Raw genomic sequence first — 24,778 nt, 5'->3', positions numbered from 1 at the left:
CCCATAAGATTTCACACACATCATCATCTTCCTTTCTGAACCCTTCATGGTTTTCTCCTACCTGTGAATCTGTGTGGGGCTCTAGACGATTTAACAGTGCTTTAGATAGAATTTTGTACGTCACAGACAGTAGTGAAACATGCTTCCACACAAGTGACGTATCGTTTGCTCCTCCTCCTTCCCCTCACGCCTCCTCATTAGCTGTCTTCTTTTGGGCTCTTTGCAAGGTCTTTAAAAATAAATCTGAATCTAATGTACTGGCAGAAGTAAAGCTGTGAGGACGGCACGTGAGTCGTGCTTGGTAGCTCAGATGGTAGAACACTTGCCCGCAAAAGGAAAAGGTCCCGAGTTAGAATATCGGCCCGGCACACAGTTTTAATCTGCCAGGAAGTTTCATATCAGCGCACACTCCGCTGCAGAGTGAAATCTCATTATGGAGTAGTGAAATTCCTCTGTAGTTATTAGAGTCGGTTTTGTCGCCTTTCTTGTGGTTGGGATGTATTGAGACTGACTTCGATTCTTCTGATACCTATTCTGTTACCCAGACGTTTTCGATCGTTCTATGTACACTACTGGCCATTAAAATTGCTACACCACGAAGATGACGTGCTACAGACGCGAAATTTAACCGACAGGAAGAAGATGCTGTGATATGCAATTGATTAGCTTTTCAGAGCATTCACACAAGGTTGGCGCCGGTGGCGACACCTACAACGTGCTGACATGAGGAAAGTTTCCAACCAATTTCTCATACACAAACAGCAGTTGACCGGCGTTGCCTGGTGAAACATTGTTGTGATGCCTCGTGTAAGGAGGAGAAATGCGTACCATCACGTTTCCGACTTTGATAAAGCCTATCGCGATTGCGGTTTATCGTATCGCGACATTGCTGCTCGCGTTTGTCGAGATCCAATGACTGTTAGCGAATATGGAATCGGTGCGATCAGGAGGGTAATACGGAACGCCGTGCTGGATCCCAACGGCCTCGTATCACTATCAGTCGAGATGACAGGCATCTTGTCCGCATAGTTGTAACGGATCGTGCAGCCACGCCTCGATCCCTGAATCAACAGATGGGAACGTTTGCAAGACAACAACCATCTGCACGAACAGTTCGACGACGTTTGCAGCAGCATGGACTATCAGCTCGGAAACCATGGCTGCGGTTACCCTTGACGCTGCAACACAGACAGGAGTGCCTGCGATGGTGTACTCAACGACGAATCTGGGTGCACGAATGGCAAAACGTCATTTTTTCGGATGAATCCAGGTTCTGTTTACAGCATCATGATGGTGGCATCCGTGTTTGGCGACATCGCGGTGATCGTACATTGGAAGCGTGTATTCGTCATCGCCATACTGGCGTATCACCTGGCGTGATGGTATGGGGTGCCATTGGTTACACGTCTCGGCACCTCTTGTTCGCATTAACGGCGCTTTGAACAGTGGACGCTACATTTCAGATGTGTTACGACCCGTGGTTCTACCCTCCATTCGATCCCTGCGAAACCCTACATTTCAGCAGGAAAATGCACGCCAGCATGTTGCAGGTCCTGTACGGGCTTTCTGGATCCAGAGACTGTTCGACTGCTGCCCTGGCCAGCACATTCTTCAGATCTCTCACCAACTGAAAACGTCTGGTCAATGGTGGCCGAGCAACTGGCTCGTCACAATGCGCCGATCACTACTCTCGATGAACTGTGGTATCGTGTTGAAGCAGCGTGGGCAGCTGTACCTGTACACGCCATCCAAGCTCTCTTTGACTCAATGCCCGGGCGTATCAAGGCCGTTATTACGGCCAGAGTTGTTGTTCTGGGTACCGATTTCTCAGGATCTATGCACCCAAATTGCGTGAAAATGTAATCACATGTCAGTTCTAGTATAATATATTTGTCCAATGAATACCCGTTTATCATCTGCATTTCTTCTTGGTGTAGCAATTTTAATGGCCAGTAGTGTATTTTGAGTGTAATGTTTTCGTGATCCAGATCACTTTTATTTACGTTAGCCCATATTGCTTCTCTCTCTTTTACTTTGTGTTTCAACTAAATTGTAGCGCCTACTGCGCAGTACGCCCGAAGTGCTAGTGGAGCGCGAAGGAGACGTGCTCGCTGACTCGGGGTCCGCATTAGGAGTGAGGCGTGCTTCGCGCGCGACTCACGACAAGCTGGCGGCCGCATGTCCGTGCAGGCCGCGGCGCGCGCTCGCCAGCAGAGCCGAGCGCCAGGAAGCGGCCAGTGCGCCGAGAGCCAGCGTGCAGCGCGCCGCGCGCCGTGTGTCTGCCGTGCGCTCTGCCTCCGGACGCCGTACACCTGCTACCAGAGATGTCGACCCGGCGCCACACCGGCTGGCCACGCCCGCCCACTTCCGGGTCCGAGCGCTGCGCTGGCGCCAACGGGATGTTGCCGCAGCCACTCGGTCCGCACTCAGGTACTCGTGCATTCCAACTTCTAGGCAGTTGTCTGTGCCGCTTCGTGTCCGTACTAGAGGTATATTCCGTTTCCGTGTAGGACGGGAAATAAGAAAGGAATGGTATATGGCGAGAAATCACAGTGGGTGCTCCGCAGGGTTCGATCTACATCTACATCTACGTGATTACTCTGCTATTCACAATAAAGTGCCTGGCAGAGGGTTCAATGAACCACCTTCATGCTGTCTCTCTACCGTTCCACTATCGAACGGCACGCGGGAAAAACGAGCACTTAAATTTTTCTGTGCGAGACCTGATTTATTTTATCGTGATGATCAGTTCTCCCTAGTAGATGGGTGCTAACAGAATGTTTTCGCAATCGGAGGAGAAAACTGGTGATTGAAATTTCATGAGAAGATCCCGTCACAACTAAAAACGCCTTTGTTTTAATGATTGCAACTCCAATTCACGTATCATGTTTCTGGCACTATCTCCCCTATTTCGCGATAATACAAAACGAGCTGCCCTTCTTTGTACTTTTTCGACGTCATCCGTCAGTCCCACGTGATGCGGATCCCACACCGCACAGCAATACTTCAGAATAGGGCGGACGAGCGTGGTGTAAGGAGTCTCTTTAGTAGACCTGTTGCACCTTCTAAGTGGTCTGCCAATGAATCGCAGTCTTTGGTTTGCTCTACCCACAATATTATCTACGTGATCGTTCCAATCCAGGTTATTTGTCATTGTAATCCCTAAGCATTTAGTTGAATTAACAGCCTTCAGATTTGTCTGACTTATCGCATAATCGAAATTTAGCTGATTTCGTTTATTACTCATTTGAATAACTTCACACTTTTCTTTATTCAGGGTCAATTGCCATTTTTCACACCAGACAGATATCTTATCTAAATCATTTTGCAAGTCCTTTTTATCATCTGATGACTTTACAAGACGGTAAATGACAGCATCATCTGCAAACAATCTAAGACGGCTACTCAGAGTGTCTCCTATGTCGTTAATATAGTTCAGGAACAATAGAGGGCCTATAACACTTCCTTGGGAACGCCGGATATTACTTCTGTTTTACTCGATGACTTTCCTCTCTTACTACGAACTGCGACCTTTCTGACAGGAAATCACGAATCCAGTCGCACATCTGAGGCGATACTCCGTAGGCATGCAGCTTTGTTAGAAGACGCTTGTGAGGAACGGTACTAATGGGTACGTTACTGTTCTTCGTCCCGTCAGCGTTTCTTAATGTTTTCAATAAGTGGCTTTTTAAGATCCTATTAGATCTTCAACTTTGCTTCCGCCGTTTTACAGTAGACGGCATTAGTGGAAAGTAGTGGTGCAAGTCGTAGGTCGTGTCATACAGTAAGCTTATACATTTGAGAACATACCGCCATCAAAATATTAGTCGATTTTTGATTGCATCTTAAAGTTATTCTCGGCTGAATATGTCAACTTGCGAGACCAATTCTCGTCATCTGCGGGAGGTTTTAATTTTCTGCTTTGATATGAAGAAATCTGCGGCTGAGGCTCATAAAAAGCTGGGTAAGACCTATGATGAGACGCCTGTTGGTGACAGAACTTTGCAAAAAATGGTTTCCGTGCTTCAAGAACGGTGATTTTGACTTTGAAGACTAGCACGGTTGTGAAAGAGAGAACGCTTTCGATGCTACTGCAACCGACGGGAACAATCACAGGAGATCGTTAATGATCGCAATTGCTGTGTTTGAGCCGATTACTGAAAGACAAACGGCCACAATACAGCGATAGACATGAAAAGCTGATTTTACAGCATGACAGTGCTCGACCTCATGTCGCAAAGCCCGCCAAAACACACCTGGAAACGTTGAGAAGGGAAGTTCTACCCCACCCGCCGTATTCTTCAGACATTGTTCCCTTTGACTACCAACTTTTTAGTTCAGTGGCACACGACCAGGCTGTCCAGCGCTTCCTATCATATGAACAATTGCAAAATTGGATCGATGCATGGATCTTCTCGAAAGACGCCTAGTTCTTCCGCCGCGGGATTCATATGCTGCCCAAAAGTTGGGAGAAAGTAATGGGCAGCGATGGCCAATAGTTTGAAACGTAAATTTTTTGTAAGATGCTCACAATAAAGCCTCAAACTTTGAGAAAAAAACGGCGGGAGCAAAGTTGTAGCCCCAGTATATTATCGTGAAACCCTCGATTTGCTTCTGTTCTTTATCTTATACAAGCTTTTTACCCACGGCTTCTCCTGCATGTTCCTGTGTTACACATACAATGAGGTGACAGAAGTCATGGGTTACTTCCTAATATCGTGGCAGACTTCCTTTGCCCGGCGTAGTGCAGCAGCTCGACGTCGCATGGACTCAACGAGCCGTTGGAAGTCCCCCGCAGAAATATTGTGCCGTACTGCCTCTATTTTCATTTTATTATTATTATTATTTTGTTTTGAATCTTCAGTTTTACTGGTTTGATGCTGCCCGCCACAAATTCCTCTCCTGAGCCGACCTCATAGTAGGATTTGCAACCTACTTAATCACTTATTTGCTGCATGTACTCCAATCTCTGCTTCCTCTAAAGTTTTTGCCCTCTACAGCCCCCTCTAGTACATGGAAGTTATTCCTAGGTGTCTTAACAGGTTGCCGTATAGTCCTATCCCCACATCTTGTCAGTGTTTTCCACATATTCCTTTCCTCTCCGCTTCTGCGCAGAACCTCCTCATTCCTTGTCTAATAACTCAACCTAATTTTCAACTTTCTTCTGTAGCACCACATCTCAAATGCTTCAACTCTCTTCTTTTGCGGTTTTCCCACAGTCCATGTTTCACTGCACACAATTCTTAGCTAGAAACGTACATCCTCAAAAATTTCTTCCTCAAATTATGTTTGATACATGTAGACCTCTTTATAGCCGTCCATAACTGCGAAAGTGTTGCCAGTCCAGGATTTTGAGCACGAACTGACCTCACGATTACGTTCCATAAATGTTCGATGTGATTCATGAGGCCACGCGGTTTGAGGCGCCATGTCACGGACTGCGCGGCCCCTCCCGCCGAAGGTTCGAGTCCTCCTTCGGGCACGGGTGTGTGTGTTGTTCTTAGCATAAGTTAGTATAAGTAGTGTGTAACTCTAGGGACCGATGACCTCAGCAGTTTGGTCCCTTAGGTCTTAGGAATTCACACACATTAGAACATTTTGATTCATGTCGGGTGGCCAAATAATTAGCTCGAATTATGCAGAATGTTCTACAGACCAATCGCGAGCAATTATGGCCCGGTAACATGGTGCAATGTCATCCATAAAATCCCACCGTTGTTTGGGAACACGAAGTCCGTGAATGGCTGCAAATGGTCTCCAAGTAGCCGAACATAACGATTTCAAGTCAATGATCGGTTCAATTGGATCAGAAGGCCCAGACCATTTCATGCAAATGAAGCCCACACCATTATGAAACCACCAAGAATTTGCACAGTGCCTTGTTGACAACTTGGGTCCATGGCTTCTTGGTGTCTGCGCCGCACTCGAAGCACACCATCAGCTCTTACCAACTGAAATCGGGACTCATCTGATCAGGCCACTGTTTTCCAGTTGTCTAAGGTCCAACTGATATGGTCACGAGCCCAGGAGAGGCGCTGCAGGTGACATCGTGGGGTTAGCAAAGGCACTCGCTTTGTCGTCTGCTGCCAAACCCCATTAACGCCAAATTTCACCGCACCGTCCTAACAGATACGTCCGTCGTACGTCCCACATTGATTTCTGCGGTTATTTCACGCAATGTTACCGAGCGAGGTGGCGCAGTGGTTAGCACACTGGACTCGCATTCGGGAGGACGACGGTTCAATCCCCTGCTTTAGGTTTTCCGTGATTTCCCTAAATCGCTTCAGGCAAATGCCGGGATGGTTCCTCTGAAAGGGCACGGCCGATTTCCTTCCCCATCCTTCCCTCACCTGAGCTTGCGCTCCGTCTCTAATGACCTCGTTGTCGACGGGACGTTAAACACTAATCTCCCCCTCCTCCTTCACGCAATGTTGCTTTTCTGTTAGTACTGAAAAATCTACACAAACGCCGCTTCTCCCTGTTGTTAGGTGAAGGCCGTCAGCCACTGCATTGCAATGCCTGGAATTTGGTACTCTTCGGCACACTCTTCGCACTGTGGATCTCGGAATATTGAATTCCCTAAGATTTCCGAAAGAATGTCCCATGCGTCCAGTTCCAACTACCATTCAGCATTCAACGTCTGTTAAGTTCCGTCATGCAGCCATAGTCACGACGGTAACCTATTCACATGAATCACCGAGTACAAATGACCGCTCCATCAATGGACTGCCCTCTTATACCTTACGTACTTAATACAGCCGCCATCTGTATATGTGCATAGCGCTATCCCAAGACTTTTGTCACCTCAGTTTAAACACAGGATGTCCCAGAAGGAATGTTCAGCACTCATGAAAATGACAAGCACGATCATTCAAAACAAAAAAGGCCAAGTACACATGCGCTCTAAAATGCATTCTTTAAGAGCCATGAGCATTTCTTCATCTTCGATGTTGTGAAACAAATCTCTTCTACTATAAGCACTTTGCTTTCCGTATTTCGAGAGGTGGTAGTGTGAACCAAAACGGGAAAAAATGTCCATTAAACATCGGGCTTAAAAGTGAATTCCTTAAGAGCTTCGAGCACTTATTCATCTTTGCTACTGTGAAACTTGTCTCTTCTACGGAAAAAGTGCTCATAGCTTCTAAGGCACGCACTTTAGATCCCATGTTTACTGCACAATCAACCTTTTCTTGTTTTTCTCTCAAAATATGAAAAGCAAAACTTTTGCAGTAGAAGAGACTTGTTTCACAGAAACAAAGATGAAGGAGTGCTCATAGTTCTTGCGGCATGCTGTGGATGCGGCTGCTTTGTTGTGAGATGGACGATGGCGGCCATTTGAATGGTCCACTACCATACAACGACACCCTGTGCACTGGTTTTCTCATTTTATAGTCCGCCGTCTGCAAGGTTGCGCCTGGTTACTGACAATACAATGTTATTCTCCGTCGGTGTTGCATTCGAGACGACTATCGAAATTAGCAAGTGCAAGCGAGGGTTACTTAGAGACTTAACCCTGGACACCAGGGGGCGGGGGTGGTCGACGATGTCCAGGAAATCGAGGTACTGATTCGCAGCAATCGCGGAATTCCCAACGGCGAGGGCATTCACGCAGCGGCTCCCGAACTGCTCCGTGACCAAGCAGGGGATTTATATCGTTGAGGACTGCGATATTTTAATCAAAGGTTATGCATTAGTTAATTACCATTATATGAGCTCCAATGGTATGTTACATACCACATTAGGTACAAAATGCCTTGTTTTATACCTTACTGCAATCGTAAAGTTTACGAGGGTTTACTATGAGAGTTATTTCTTTTTTCTTTTTCGTAAGTTATTTTGTCAAATGTTCCGAATAAAGGCAGGCAAGTTTCTCGGAAATCTTGAGTGTTCTCCAGTGAACCCTACCATTCCGCGGAACACAGTTTATGCTGCTCTAAGTTACTGATCTACCATTTTGTGGAATCAGGATGCAAAATTAGTTCAAATAGTTCAAATGGCTCTTTAGCACTATGGGACTTAACATCTGCGGTCATCAGTCCCCTAGACTTAGAACTACTTAAACCTAACTAACCTAAGGACATCACACACACATCCATGCCCGAGGCAGGATTCGAACCTGCGACCGTAGCAGCAGCGCGGATCCGGACTGAAGCGCCTAGAACCGCTCGGCCAAACGGGCCGGCTGCAAAATTAGTTCTTTTTGCACATGGCAGAAGCATTATTGTCAAGCTGATCAAAGAAGTATCAACAAGGGAGTAGTAAATGACGTTTTTGTTAATGTTATCGATTGGTTTTCGGTGACTGGACTACCTTCAACATCTGAAAAAACAGATTTCATCGACGTTTGTAGTGCCAGAAATATCCCGCCTACTATGAATGCAGTTTATCAACAAAACGTAATAAACAGTGTACAAAGTTCTACGGTCTTGGGTGCGTATATTGATAAAAACTTAAATTGAGAAAAACCGTGTAGTACACCTGCTAAAACGTTTAGGTTCGATCACTTTTGCCATCAGAATAATTGCCAACTGCGCGGACATAAAAACATTAAGCTACCATATTTTGCCCATTTTCATTCACTGAGTCTTTACAAGATTATGTTCTATGGATTTCCTCACTTAGTCAAAAAATATTAGTTCGCAAAAGAAAGTAATTACAGTTATATGTAAAGTTCACACTTCTACATGTTGCAGGTACCAATTTAAGAATTGGGAATACATTTACACACCGGTGAAATTTGTTGTCAGCACTCGAGTGCAGTTGAGAGGAATAGAGATACTCACCAAGACAATACTAGAAGCAAAAATTATCTGCATTTCCCTCTGGTGAATCTTTGCCACAGAAAGGAGTGCGTACACAGATACGAGGTGATGTTCAAATGTGTGTGAATTCCTACGAGACCCAACTGCCGAGGTCATCGGTCCCTATACTTACACACTACTTAAACTGACTTATTCTAAGAACAACACACACACCCATGCCCGAGGGAGGACTCGAACCTCCGGCGGGAGAGATACGAGGTGACTTCAAGAAACAAGTTAAGTACGTGTTCTACGTTTCCTGCAGACGCAGTTTTGCTGCGGTAAACATATCAGAAGCACCACAGTCTGCGAGTGAAATGGGCGTGGCAACTAGAAACGTACACCAAAGCTGGGAGTATGCGGGACAGTACGAATCTTGTAGGTAAAACATCTAAATTGTACACAGATCCACCGTCAAATTCTGGCAGCGTACTGACCAAATGCTACATCGCGCCCAGCCTTATTGAAATGGTGCCAACCATTTGACAAAGGGCCCACAGACGTGGGCGATGCTGATGGGGAAGCAAGGCCATCGACGTCGACCACAGACGACGATGTCCAGGAAATCGAGGTGCTGATTCGCAGCAATCGCGGAATTCCCAACGGCGAGGGCATTCACGCAGCGGCTCCCGAACTGCTCCGTGACCAAGCAGGGGATTTATATCGTTGAGGAATTGAACGACTGATAGAACGTTCCGGTCGTTGTTTACGCAGACTTTGTGGCAATGCTGAAAAAAGTGTCATTTATTTGCGCCACTTAAAAGTCTTGTGCACCATGCAATAAAAGTTACTTAGCCTGCCATGATAATGTGTAACTTTCTTTTTGAACTCCTCTAGTATAAAACCAATTGACAATCTACCCAAGGAAATAAAATGCCTGACAGATGGCAGAAGTGTTTTCGTATGTTCATTAAAGTTGTTTCTCTCTTCTTCTTCTTTTTTATGCTCGGCCCAAAAATACTCGTCTTCTTCCAAGTAGCCCAGGTAAAGTAAAAGGCTGACACCCCTGACCTACACCTACACTCTGTAAACCACAGTGGAGCGCATGCCAGAGGGTATCTCTCCTTGAACCACATGTTTGGGTCTCTTACCCTTCCATTTGCGAGCGAAAAATGTCAGCGATACGCAGAGGATTGTAGTGTATCCCCTAATTCCTCACTAAATGCTGGTTCACGAAACATTGCAAGTAGGCTTTCGTGGAACAGTTGGCGTCTATCTTCATGCATTTGACATTCAGGTATTCCAGTACTTCAGTGAGTCCAACAAATCAGTGAAAATTCGTGCTCTATTTAAATATCATCTGTTCGTACTATTTGCTTTGCTTCTGGTTCGCTTAGAGTAGCCGTTCAAAATGAGCGTGCTGGTTGGATATCGCACCAAAAGTGAAGTCCATTCTTCAATCTCAGAGTTGCTGACATTCATCGCGATATTTGTGCTGTATACAGAACAAATATTGTGAGTAAAGATTCTGCATGTCAATAGTGTTGTTTGTTTACGAGTGGAAGGTCGAACGTTCATGGTAAAGACAGAAGTCTGTAGTCAGGTTGAAACTGGCAGAGAAAATTGTCTAAAATGTTCGTGAAAATCTATGTTGTCTCAACTGTCGAAAAACTTTACACGGACTTCTCGAAGTGTTTGGCATGAGGTCGTGAACAAACGATTAGAGTACCACAGGCTTCGCGCTCGTCGGGCTGTCTGTAGTCTCTGGCTACAGAATTTTGTGCAGAGGGAATTTCAGGACCCGGTAAGAGATACGATAAATTTTTAAATCTGAAAGATGATTATCTACGAAAGTAATAAAAAGGTGTGGTTCTAAAAATTTGCTAATAATTTCAATTTCATGACTGCAGAATTTTATTTACTGCAAAACGTTGATTACTTTCAGAATAACTCTCGTACTTCAAAACTAATTACAAATTGTGCCTGGATTCAGCTTTTAGTTAATCGATAGAGTTGTTTCCTTGTTGATTGTTTTATATTACCTTTCGAGTTTGATTTGGTGGCTCAGTGGCTTAAGTTCTACATCCAAAAGTCAAGCGTTCAATCGACAGTCAGTCATGGGACTTCTTCTGGCATTCTGGCAATGATTTGTTAGTGGGTTGCACCGTGTTTTTCGAATCCACTTTAAACTGTAGGACCTCCCGCTACTGACTCGTTAAGGCAGTTTAAAAGTCGGAACAATGCAATGGCATATCACCTCCAACATGGCCATCCTTATTAAAGCTCTGCAGTTTTCAAACCTACCTTCATGCTAAGGACACCTTAACTTGGTGTTAATTTTGTAATAAACCAGAAGAGTATCGAAATAACACGTTTCTTGTGTCTGGAGAGATGGATCGTCAATACGTGCTGACTCGGGACACAGAACATCCACATGAGATTATGGAACAAACTCATCGTTCACCTAAAGTTAAGGTCTTTTGCACCATTTTCTCTCCAAAAGTTTATGGACTATTTTTGTTTGTGGAGAAAACCATGACTGGGTTCGTGTACCGGGACATGCATAACAATGGCTCAGACCACAATTACAGTAAGACACTGGGGACTTTATTTTGCAACTAGATGGCGCTCCACCACCCTTTCTCTCAGGTATTCTTGATCTAGGGGTAGCGTCTTTGATTCATAATCAAAACGTCTTCAGTCCCGGGTTCGATCCCCGCCACTGCCTAAATTTTGATAAATAATCAGCATTGGCGGCCGAAGACTTCCGGCATAAGAAGTCAGCCTCATTCTGCCAACGGCCTTGTCAAAGAGGGCGGAGGAGCGGATAGAGGTTCAGGGCACTCTCTTGTCCTAGGGGTGGGAAATTGCCCCTAAAGGCGGAAGAATCAGCAATGATCAACGACATGAGGATGCAGAAGGCAATGGAAACCACTGCATTAAAGACACGTAACGTGTATCCACAGGACATGTGGCCTGTAATTGAAGAAGTGTCATGATGATCTCTCCATCGGCAAAAGATTCCGGAATAGTCCCACATTCGGATCTCCGGGAGGAGACTGCCAAGGGGGAGGTTACCATGAGAAAAAGATTGAATAATCTACGAAAGGATAACGTTCTACGAGTCGGGGCGTGGAATGTCAGAAGCTTGAACGTGGTAGGGAAACTAGAAAATGTGAAAAGGGAAATGCAAAGGCTCAATCTAGATATAGTAGGGGTCAGTGAAGTGAAGTGGAAGGAAGACAAGGATTTCTGGTCAGATGAGTATCGGGTAATATCAACAGCAGCAGAAAATGGTATAACAGGTGTAGGATTCGTTATGAATAGGAAGGTAGGGCAGAGGGTGTGTTACTGTGAACAGTTCAGTGACCGGGTTGTTCTAATCAGAATCGACAGCAGACCAACACCGACAACGATAGTTCAGGTATACATGCCGACGTCGCAAGCTGAAGATGAACAGATAGAGAAAGTGTATGAGGATATTGAAAGGGTAATGCAGTATGTAAAGGGGGATGAAAATCTAATAGTCATGGGCGACTGGAATGCAGTTGTAGGGGAAGGAGTAGAAGAAAAGGTTACAGGAGAATATGGGCTTGGGACAAGGAATGAAAGAGGAGAAAGACTAATTGAGTTCTGTAACAAGTTTCAGCTAGTAATAGCGAATACCCTGTTCAAGAATCACAAGAGGAGGAGGTATACTTGGAAAAGGCCGGGATATACGGGAAGATTTCAATTAGATTACATCATGGTGAGCAGAGATTCCGTAATCAGATACTGGATTATAAGGCGTACCCAGGAGCAGATATAGACTCAGATCACAATATAGTAGTGATGAAGAGTAGGCTGAAGTTCAAGACATTAGTCAGGAAGAATCAATACGCAAAGAAGTGGGATACGGAAGTACCAAGGAATGACGAGATACGTTGGAAGTTCTCTAACGCTATAGATACAGCAATAAGGAATAGCGCAGTAGGCAGTACAGTTGAAGAGGAATGGACATCTCTAAAAAGGGCCGATTGATGAAAGGAGGAAGTACAAACATGTTCCGGGAAAATCAGGAATACAGAAATACAAGTCGCTGAGGAATGAAATAAATAGAAAGTGCAGGGAAGCTAAGACGAAATGGCTGCAGGAAAAATGTGAAAACATCGAAAAAGATATGATTGTCGGAAGGACAGACTCAGCATACAGGAAAGTCAAAACAACCTTTGGTGACATTAAAAGCAACGGTGGTAACATTAAGAATGCAACGGGAATTCCACTGTTAAATGCAGAGGAGAGAGCAGATAGGTGGAAAGAATACATTGAAAGCCTCTATGAGTGTGAAGATTTGTCTGATGTGATAGAAGAAGAAACAGGAGTCGATTTAGAACAGATAGGGGATCCAGTATTAGAATCGGAATTTAAAAGAGCTTTGGAGGACTTACGGTCAAATAAGGCAGAAGGGATAGATAACATTCCATCAGAATTTCTAAAATCATTGGGGAAGTGGCAAGAAAACGACTATTCACGTTGGTGTGTAGAATATATGAGTCTGGCGATATACCATCTGACTTTCGGAAAAACATCATCCACACAATTCCGAAGACGGCAAGAACTGACAAGTGCGAGAATTATCGCACAATCAGCTTAACAGCTCATGCATCGAAGCTGCTTACAAGAATAATATACAGAAGAATGGAAAAGAAAATTGAGAATGCGCTAGGTGACGATCAGTTTGGCTTTAGGAAAAGTAAAGGGACGAGAGAGGCAATTGTGACGTTATGGCTAATAATGGAAGCAAGGCTAAAGAAAAATCAAGACACTTTCATAGGATTTGTCGACCTGGAAAAAGCGTTCGACGATATAAAATGGTGCAAGCTGTTCGACATTCTGAAAAAAGTAGGGGGTAGGCTATAGGGAAAGACGGGTCATATACAATATGTACAACAACCAAGAGGGAATAATAAGAGTGGACGATCAAGAACGAAGTGCTCGTATTAAGAAGGGTGTAAGACAAGGCTGTAGCCTTTCGCCCCTACTCTTCAATCTGTACATCGAGGAAGCAATGATGGAAATAAAAGAAAGGTTCAGGAGTGGAATTAAAATACAAGGTGAAAGGATATCAATGATACGATTCGCTGATGACATTGCTATCCTGAGTGAAAGTGAAGAAGAATTAAATGATCTGCTGAACGGAATGAACAGTCTAATGAGTACACAGTATGGTTTGAGAGTAAATCGGAGAAAGACGAAGGTAATGAGAAGTAGTAGAAATGAGAACAGCGAGAAACTTAACATCAGGACTGATGGTCACGAAGTCAATGAAGTTAAAGGAATTCTGCTACCTAGGCAGTAAAATAACCAATGACGGACGGAGCAAGGAGGACATCAAAAGCAGACTCGCTATGGCAAAAACGGCATTTCTGGCCAAGAGAATTCTACTAACATCAAATACCGGCCTTAACTTGAGGAAGAAATTTCTGAGGATGTACGTCTGGAGTACAGCATTGTATGGTAGTGAAACATGGACTGTGGGAAAACCGGAACAGAAGAGAATCGAAGCATTTGAGATGTGGTGCTACAGACGAATGTTGAAAATTAGGTGGACTGATAAGGTAACGAATGAGGAGGTTCTACGCAGAATCGGAGAGGATAGGAATATGTGGAAAACACTGATAAGGAGACGGGACAGGATGATAGGACATCTGCCAAGACATGAGGGAATGACTTCCATGGTACTAGAGAGAGCGGTAGAGGGCAAAAACTGTAGAGGAAGACAGAGATTGGAATACGTCAAGCAAATAATTGAGGACGTAGGTTGCAAGTGCTACTCTGAGATGAAGAGGTTAGCACAGGAAAGGAATTCGTGGCGGGCCGCATCAAACCAGTCAGTAGACTGATGACAAAAAAAAAAAAATTTCGTGATTACATCAATGCTGAACTGTCTCAGCTGAACTGATTTGACGTGCTTCTCACCATGACTCTTCGGCAAGAGCTTGACTGTTGTATTAAAGTTTTCCATTTCACGAAGGTCGCCCACGCTGTAATGTCTGTTAAAAACTTTGAGAGATGCTCTATCCACTAACATGTGTCTATTTTCCGCATATCTATCAGGTTTCATGCACTTATGAAACTCTGGAAGTACTTATGAATAACCCTGTACACAACTCTTGACCGTTGGATTCTTGAGTATTACTATTAGTCTCAAACCTCACCAGTTTGACTGAACGGAAAGATGGACACCATTCACAACAAAAAGGCATTCCTCTCACGAAGGACAACGCAGTGCCCGACGGGTTTCACTTAACGAACGAGAGCAGCGGCATTTGCGCAGAATTGTCAGTGCTAACAGACAAGTATCACTGCGTGAAGTAACCGCAGAAATCATTGTGTGACGTACGACGAACGTACCCGTTATGACACTGAAGTGAAATTTGGCGTTAATGGGCTATGGCAGCAGACGACTGACGCCTTTGCTAGCAGCACATCGCCTGCAACGCCTCTGTTGTCTCGTGACCATAATGGTTGGACGCTAGACGACTGGAAAACCATGGCTGGTCAGATGAGCTCCGTTTTCAGATGTTAAGAGTTAATGGTAGGATTCTAGTGTGGCACAGACCCCACGAAGCCATGGACCCAAGCTGTCAACAATGCACTCTGCAGGTTGGTAGTGGCTCGCTAATGGTGTGGGTTGTGTTTAAATTGAACGGACTGGGCTCTCTTGTCCAACTGAACCGATCATTGACTGGAAATGGTTATTTTCGGCTACTTGAAGACCATTTGCAGCCATTCATTTACTTCATGTTCTCAAACAATGACGAAACTTTTATGGATGATAATGCGCCATGTCACCGAGCCACAGTTGTTCGCGATTGGTTTGAAGAACATTGTGGACAATTCGAGCCAATGATTTGGCCTTCCAGGTCGTCCGATATGAATCCCATCGAACATTTATTGGACATAAGCGAGAGGTCGGTTCATGCACAAAATCATGCACCGGCAGCACTTTCGCAGTTATGGACGGCTATGGACGCAGCTTGGCTCAATATTTCAGCAGGGGCCACGACGAGCTGCTGCACTAAGCCGGGCAATAGGAGGTCCGATATATTAGGAGATACCCCACGACTTTTGCAACTCAATGTATGAATGTTATCACTCACTCTTGAGATTTGAGTGGTTTCACTTAGTGTGAAATAACCGACTAACACAAGTCTCTGACGGTTATGTCAGTTACTTGAATGTTTTCTCTCAGCCTGCGAGTTTGAGCAATTTCACTTACATACTTGTTCAGCCTTTTCGGTTATGCAATACTACTAATGAAAAGTTCAGTAAGTTAATTAAATAGCAGTTTGTTTTGGCAGCCTGACAGGTTTTCTGAATGACAGCTACTGTCCACATCCTGACTGAAGTAAGAACCAGTTAAGAGATGCGCTACCTACGATATGTGCAAAGCAGCACGCCACCAGAATAGCAGCACAGCAGCTGAAATGCCCAGGGCGAGCTCAACTGTCATCAGTAATGATGGGCGAAAGACTGTCCATATCAAGAAGGAAGAAGAATGACGGTTTGGTGACACGTCGACAACGTGGTCAGAGAAGATGAATCTCATCACCAGACAGCGCCTTAGCCTACAAACAGTGAGGTGCCGTTGCGAGTATTCCAAGTTTACGACGAGAACGTCACAAGAGAGCACACCTGCTGCTGCACGCATTTGCGACTTTCCATGAAACAGGAATGACGTGGCGCGCGATGCTAAGCACAAAGGACCAACTCCGGAAAGGAGTCGCGCGCGGAAGCGGTAGCCAAGCGAGGGGTTACGGGCCTATATGACTCAACACATCGCTCGTAACAGGCTGTAGAGAAAGCAACTTAGTGAATGCCTCAAGCATGTGTTACAGCGCCCTTATATGTCTCTAGCCAACATTGAAAACAGTCGGTCAGCAATTTCGCACCCATATGGACTCCTGGGAGCGAAAATTGGACTCGCCTTCAGTTCTGATCCGATACAATCGATCGTTTTGTGTTGTTAAATCGTTATTGTTGGCTGCATTCCGTTGCCAATGTCGTCACTGTTATTATCTTTCCGATATTTGCTTTTAATTTTGTGCCAATAATTAGCCATTACGTTTAATTCAGTGAATAGAGCGTTTATACAACAGTGAACTTTCCGTCTACATCAAAATGCCGAAACGCTCACAATGGCATGGGATTGGGATAAATCATACGACTGCATAAAAAGAGATTCTCAAGATTAATTCAGTGTGATTTGCAGTATTCAGTACCTGCAGGGATGATTCATATTCTGAAACTACAAACGTTAAAAAATCTAAGAAAAGGAATGAGAAACATTTTTCGATAAGTAGTATTCATTGCCTCAAAACGGTCGGCCTGCTCCAGTCATACGTTTATATCCGACGTGGTGCAATACCCGCCTCCTTGCTAGCAACTACCGAACGAAGTGTCGCAGTGCTTAGCACACTGGACTAGTATTCGAGAGGACAGCGGCCCAAATCCCCGGCCGGTAGTCCAGATTTAGGTTTTCTGTGATTTCCATGAACTCCTTAAAGCGAATTCCGGGACGCTTCCTCTGAAATTCCTCCTCCATCTTCACCAGTCCGAGCTTATAATCGATGTGTAATGGCCACGTCATGGACGATATTTTAAATCTTAATCTCTCTTCCCTCTTACTAGCAAATAGAAACGACCGACCGACCACCCCAACCATGTTTTAAAAAAGATTGGAGCCTCTCCGCGCTCCACTCTTATAGCGGCCATCACGGTCACATCTTTGAAGGAATTAGTCACTATCAATGACTGGCTGGATGTGGGACGGCAACGTTATCAACACGTATGGATCAGTACACTCATAAATACGATCGATCAAGGAATTATTAGAAAGCCTCTGAAGGGCAGCGGCTCAGGCGATGGAGGGGGGGGGGGGGGGGGGAAGGGGCGGGGGACATACACTACGAGCCATGGGAGAAAAATCTCTGAGAAAGTCTGGGTGGCGTATTAGGGCCGTTCGCGGATAACGCTAACTAGCTGTGCCGTTTCATTCATCATCATTTCATCTCCATCCGGCGCGCACGTCGCCCAATGTAGCGTCGCCTGTAATAAGACCTGCAGCAAGGCGGACGGACCTGCCCCGTAAGGGGCCGCCCGGCCAATGACGCCAAACGCTCATTTCCATACATGAGTGCAAAGAATTGTTAGTAAATGCTTGGCTACACTTGCTGTTGGGCTTCCACCATCTCCTATGGTGTATGGTAAATATTTATTTATCATCAAACTAGTTTCGCGGTGTAAGAGCCACATTTTCGGAGATACATATTCATTTCACAGTTTATTTCAAGAGACAACGAGTAGGTGATCCAACATTCTTTGTCCAGTTGCGATGAAAAATCTCCTGTGGATTAGCTGCAACAGTTTCACTCCTGTAACATGTCAGAATCGTCTTCAGAGGGGTCAACTGGAACATAAAATCGGCCTCGTTGTAGATGGTCATGTGTGGTTTTTGGTTTCCCTGTTGCAGCCGGGCGCTAAGCTGTATGAGGAGTGTAACTGGCACAGCAAGCGACATTTGCTATTGTACAGGACCTCGCCCACATCGTGCTTTCTGCTTGCCGTCTGTCGTGAGCTTACCGTACTGGGTTACGTTATATTATGAACAAATATTTCCGGCAAGTTACGTGTGGTTGTGATCGTAAATTCCCAGATTCAAAATTAAGGGGTTATTCGAATGTCTTGCGATCTTGGACAGTCGTGTACGCGAGTTTCTTGAAAATTTTTACGAGGGGCTCAAGCCAGAATTCACAGTGCATGTTCGTATGCTTGTGTATCGTGAGCATTGCTTATGATTCGTAGAACTTTGTTCCGTATGTCCGGGAGGCGCCACATATGTGTTGGAGCAGCGCATTCTCAGATTAGAGCTTTCTGCACTTAATCGTTTTATGATAAGTTCGTATTGATAATAGTCTTGTGGCTCTTGATGATTTTTTCCATGAAGGAATTGTGTCCGTCCTGTATCTCAATCAAGTCGCGGCACGATTCCACGCACGAGTCGTTTAGTTCGGGAGTCAAGGAGTGCGGGACAAACGTTGCACGCACTTATCTCCTCTTCAAAACATTCTGGAGAACAACTGATTGGTCGAATGGTCATGTATTACTTATAGTTGTTGGTTCAAGATGCGACCTTAGTTACTGCGATGACGTCGCTTATATTCCATAAATAAAGTCAATCTCGGTTCGGAATTTTTTGTATGGACACCGTACCCCATTCGTGCTGCGCATGCTCTGTCCTTCAAAACTATGATGTTATTGTGATCAATTGTATCCACAGGTCTCCACACGTTTAATTCGTGCTCGTAATTTAAATTTCTTTAATGTTGGATAATTTCCTGTTTATGTAAAGATTCACTGCCCCACTTCGTATATATAAGAAGACCACATACGTTAATTAATAAAGCCATTCTTTCAGTAACATGTTTTCCTCTTTAACATCTCAGCGGAATCCAATACATCATTACATCAACACCACTAGGTGAATACCCGGCGTTGCACCGGTATGTTCCAGTCTTCTATTAGTCCATCCCCTGCCTCCCCCTCTCATTGTCATTTCCACCACCCCTTCTCTCTGTCCACCTCTTCCACCAACCCCCCTCCCCCCCACCACCCTCTGTGCCTATCTTCTCCTTCTCCCTAGCTGTTTGTCCATCTCTTCGCTCTCCCTTCTCGTTCAACATAATCACACTCACCCCAACAGCCTTTCCAGATTGTAAGTAATATGTGTAACAAATTTGACTGTAATTGTTCCAGGGGCTTAAGATGGTCTTTTTACCCATGGTTTTACTCGCTTACGTATACGTCAAGACGTTTCACACATATTTAACATATTTGTAGCGTATTTGTGCACATGTTTTACTTGTATGTCCAGCGAATTTCACCCTGCAGTTTCATTTTCACGCAGAGCAATGCTTATTACATCGTATCTCCTGAACTATGTGCTGTACAGTGATATAATTTTGCAGGTACATGGAGTGATATATCTGTCCACTATCTGCGAAATGTGTTGTGAATCGAATTAGTAGTAAATAAGTAATAAAAAAATGGCTCTGAGCACTATGGGACTTAACATCTGAGGTCATCAGTCCCCTACACTTAGAACTACTTAAACCGAACTAACCTAAGGACATCACACACACCCATGCCAGAGGCATAGCAGCAGCGCTGTTCCGGACTGAAGCGCCTAGAACCGCACGGCCACAATGGCCGGCTTAAATAAGTAATAAATTAACACCTTATACATGACGCGGCAGTTTCACACTCATCTCAGTGTTTAGGATATAATATCTCCTGAACTACTGTATGTATCATACAATGATATATTTTTGTAGGTATGTCCAGCAGCAACCGTAGATTCCGTCCGCTAAAATTGTGGCGAATAGAATTAGTAGCAACGATGTAATAAATTTAAACGTTTTGCATAATGCGGTTATTTCTCACGCTTTCAGTGTTTATGACGTCATATCTCCCGAACGAAGTGTCGTGCAATGATGTAACTTTTCTGTTACATTCAGTGGAATACGCGAATATTGTCTGCAAGAAAAATGTGTCATAAATACAGTTAGTACCAAAGAACTAATAAATTAAAACGTCATAATTCATGTGACATCACTTCATGAACAGCTCAAATGTAGTAAGCAAGCGATAAACTTCTTTACTTTCGTCATTTTTTGGGGGATCGTCAACGAGAAAAAATTTCGTAAAGGTTAGACATTAAGTGTAAAGTTTGTTTCAGGTGTCTAAGTGCTATCATTGTGAAATATTGTATGACTAAAGTATGGGTATTCTCGCGTCGTAGACTACACTGCTTTTTCAGCCTCACCCCCACCCCATCTGTTTGGTAGCTGGATGCTTCTTACCCCCCCCCCCCCCACCCCCCCCAAGCGTTTCTTTCCAGGCAGTAAATAATATGTGTACGACGTACGACGTTTGGTTGAAATCGGCCCATTGGTTTAGGAGATGTGGAACACACAAACATACATACATACGTTCTTACTTACATCCATTCTTATAATTTGTACAGATGTTTAGAGGTTTTAGCACATTTCATTCTCCTTTCCTCACCATTTAAATCACTCTAAACGGTACTTAACTGTCAGTGTCTTTGATATCTTGAGGCAGCTTACTACTTCAAAGATTAAAATAACGAAGTTACTACACCATTTATGTTTTTACAATGCAGCGCAATGCATTTGGAAAATTGATTCCCGTTTTCAAGTGCTGTGGAAGTTTGCAAAGTTTTTATGGCTCTTTCGTGTTTGTCTTGCGTTTTAAATTTACTGTTTTGCTTTTGCTACCCTACGCTGGTTGGGTACTGGGTAAATGTTGCTCAGCACGAGCAGTACGAGCACTACGCTCTGACTTTTAAACCCAACTGCTTCTCGTTACGCGCGCTTTATGTCACATTCCTGCTTTAAACGACTTCAAGAGCATTTCTTGCTTGCCCGCAACAATTGCTAGCGAAGCAAACGCAGTAGCATCGCGGGAAGGTGGGACAGAATAATTCAGGCGGCAATGGTATCGCTCATTCTGTCGGAGATGTTTAGTAATCTAATAGTGAAAACACTTAACTGATTCCACTATTACTGTCTGCGTTTCTAACTAAGTCTGTATTTTAAAACGTTCTCCCGTGTTTGAAATGGGCAGATGTTATTTCTTCCACCAGCACTATTTCTCATGAAATGAAAAAGGGTTCAAATCTCCACCGATCGTCCTGACTGAATCTGGCATCTTGAGGTGTCGGATGTTCCGCCAGATGTCATTGCCAGTGTCAAGAATTACATCCTAACTGAAGTTTCCCCGTGGTTTCCAAAAGTGATATGACTACTAGGATGTGTCTTCAATGCAAATAAAACAATGTCCAGTTGAATTTGTGTAGTGTCTCTGAACATCGCAACGTTGGTAGGCCGTTAAATTCTAACCTTCTTTGTCTTCGTTCCATTTCATTGTAAACAGTGTCTTAGAAGCCAACGTTATATCAGCAAAAACGTACAAAGTTCTGACATTTTTTGAACAGGCAATTCTGAATATTTCAGTCTTTTAAACTCTAAAGTGTCAGATTTGCTGGTGAGCCAGTGCTCTGGAAAAATCAGCGAATTAGAACTTCATCTTAATGCCCGCTTTAGGCAGACGGACTGCTGCATTTCATCAACCTAATACTTTCCCAAACTCGTCTCTTTTTCGATATCTTGCTAGTGGAACCTGGGATAAAGTAACAGGGTCTTGGCGAGAAGATGTGTACTGAGAGTTTCATTTTACGGTGTAAATAGTGGGAAATATCCTGTCACGTCATTCTCTCGAGAATGATTGCGATTCAGTAGAAGTTTCATTCACAAACCCGCTCCAGTACAGCCTGCATTGCTTCAGAACTGTTTTTTCTGTAGCGCTCTGAACTCGCTTGGCGATGCTAACACTATCGTAATAGAAACTAGTCGATCGTGAAACATACTTGCAGGGTGTCGACTGTTAAATATGTAGTAGATTCAGCCACATCATCAAAATTCCAAGCTGGTTGGGGGCCCTGCCCATAATACGAGGCGTGTTTTTTAAGTAAGTACCGTTTTGAAACTAAAAAAAGATGTGCTAAGATACCACAATAATTTTATTTTTACATGAAAGCCTGTACCTTAATCTACGCACTGACGCCATTACAGTCTGCTTCTTCCTTGTTTACGTTGTGTACTGAGTGTTTAAGATGCCTCCGATAATCGTGAGTCCCGCCGATTGTGAAGTACGGACTGTTATACGATTTCTTAGTGTAAAAAGCCTAAAAGCGATTGATATTCATCGTGAGATTTGTGCAGTTTACGGAGAAAACATTATGAGTGATGGAACAGTAAGAAAGCTGGTGAGAGCATTTATAGATGGCCGCACAAATGTGCATGATAACAACGGAGTGGGCGTCCTTCGGTCGTTAATGAAAGTTTGGTGCAGGAAGTGGACAATAAGGTGAGAGAAATCAGAGGCTTTACGATTTCCTCCTTGCGGGATGACTTTCCTAATGTTTCTCGTAGTGTTTTGTATGGCACTGTGACCGAGCACTTGAATTACCGAAAATTGTGCGCACGTTGGGTACCGAAAATGTTGACGGATGTGCACAAAACCAAACGTTTGGACAGTGCATTGACTTTCCTTGAGCGGTACCACAACGACAGTGATGATTTCTTAAGCCAAATTGTTGCGGGCGATGAAACATGGGTGACCTACGCAATTTTTCCATGGAAGTTGAGCAAGGGCATCGTTTTGCTGCAAGACAATCCCCGTCCGCATGTGGCAAGTTAGACCAAAGATCTCATCACATCTTTTCGATGGGAAACTCTAGATCATCCTCCGTACAACCCCGATCTTGCGCCCAGTGACTACCATCTGTTCCTGCACTTGAAGAAACACCTGGGCGGTCAGCGTCTTCAAGACGATGACGAAGTCAAAACAGTGGTGATGCAGTGGTTAACAAGTCATGCGGCAGACTTCTATGAGGAGGGTATGAAAAAACTGGTACAACGTTATGACAAGTGCCTCAGTATTGACTGAAATTATGTAAGAAAGTAGATTAAGGTACAGGCTTTCATGTAAAAATAAAATTATTGAGATATCTTAGCACGTCTTTTTTCAATTTCAAAGCGGTACTTACTTAAAAAAATATGACTCGTACTCCAAACGTTGTCAATTTGGGAGAAATCTGCCGACTTCCTGGCCAAGGTAGGGTTTGGCAAGCGCGAAGACAAGCAGTAGAAACTCTCGCCGTTTGCGGGCGGGCATTATCTTGCTGAAATGTAAGCCCAGGATGGCTTGCCGTGAAAGGCAACAAAACGGGTTGTAGAATGTTGTCGATGTACCGTTGTGCTGTAAGGGTGCCGCGGCTGACAACCAAAGGGTTCTGCCCACCGCTGTCGAGGTGTCTCCACATTCATCATCGGCCTGGAATCTCACTGATGGGAGTAGGATGGTCTCCGTCGATGAGTCCCGCTTCGAATTGAGCCCCGATGACCGGCGAAGGCGTGTCTGGAGACCCTGAACGGCGGTGGGACACCAACCTGTCTGTCGCCCAACAGCCAGGGGTGATGGTCTGGCGTGCCATTTTTCTTCATAGCAGAACCCATTTGGTTGACATCCGCAGCACCCTTACAGCACAGCGGTACGTCGATATTCTACGCCACATTTTTTTGTCCTCCGTGACAAGCCAGCCTGGGTTTACATTTCAGCAAGATAATGCCCGCCCACACACGGCTGGAATTTCTACTGCTTATCTTCTTGCTGTGTAAACCTACCTTGACCAGCAAGGTCGCCGGACCTCGCCCCAAATGAGAACGTTTGGAGCATTATGGGCAGGATTTTCCAATCCAAATCGAGATTTTTTTACGATCTAACGCCCCAGTTGGACAAAATTTGGACAAAGTATCCCTCAGAGGACATCCAACAACCCTATCAATCAATACCAATCAGAATACATGGTTGTATAAGGGCCAGAGGTAGACCAACGCGTTAATGACTTGCTCAGTTTGTAAAGCACTTTCTCTTGAATAAATCATCCAATTTTTCTGAAATTGCAGTAGTTTATTTGTCTGTACATGTACATAGTCTCTTTTGTACCAATTTCCATCCCATTCGGATAATTCCTCATGGTGCGTCTTTTTATATATGACGTGAACCACCTAAAACTTGCATCACAATTACTGCTGAAATGGAAAGTGTTATTGATATGCGGTTTTCACAGAACTGATTGGTAGTCAGGGGCTTGTATTGCAGATTGTAATAATAACTACAAATTGTATTTTTGTGCAAACATACATTTCTCATGGAACAATGCCTATGGGCATTAACAGACTAAAAGTAGGGTAAATTAGAATGACAATGGTGTTTGTTGCAGGACGCTAGCGTGGGTCTTGTACGACATATAGTATTTTGAAAATTTCTGACATCGACACTTGTACAATACCTGTGGCAGCAGACACTGAAGAACAACACAAGTGCATACGTGGATTCTGACCAGTAAC

General features: G+C 44.3%; 1 protein-coding gene across 1 annotated transcript in view; it reads left to right on the top strand.

Annotated features, from left to right (window-relative positions):
- Window positions 1-2,253: 2,253 nt before the first annotated feature.
- The window catches only part of LOC126457977 (uncharacterized), a 104,030-nt gene continuing 81,505 nt past the window's right edge, over window positions 2,254-24,778 (top strand). The window contains exon 1 of the mRNA XM_050094739.1: window positions 2,254-2,430. The gene's annotated coding sequence lies outside the window, so the exon portion shown is untranslated. The remainder of the gene's footprint in view (window positions 2,431-24,778) is intronic.

This window comes from Schistocerca serialis, chromosome 2 (assembly GCF_023864345.2).
Source record: "Schistocerca serialis cubense isolate TAMUIC-IGC-003099 chromosome 2, iqSchSeri2.2, whole genome shotgun sequence".
NCBI lineage: Eukaryota > Metazoa > Arthropoda > Insecta > Orthoptera > Acrididae > Schistocerca > Schistocerca serialis.
Note: the sequence above shows the minus strand (reverse complement) of the source record. Positions and strands in the feature narration are given on the sequence as shown.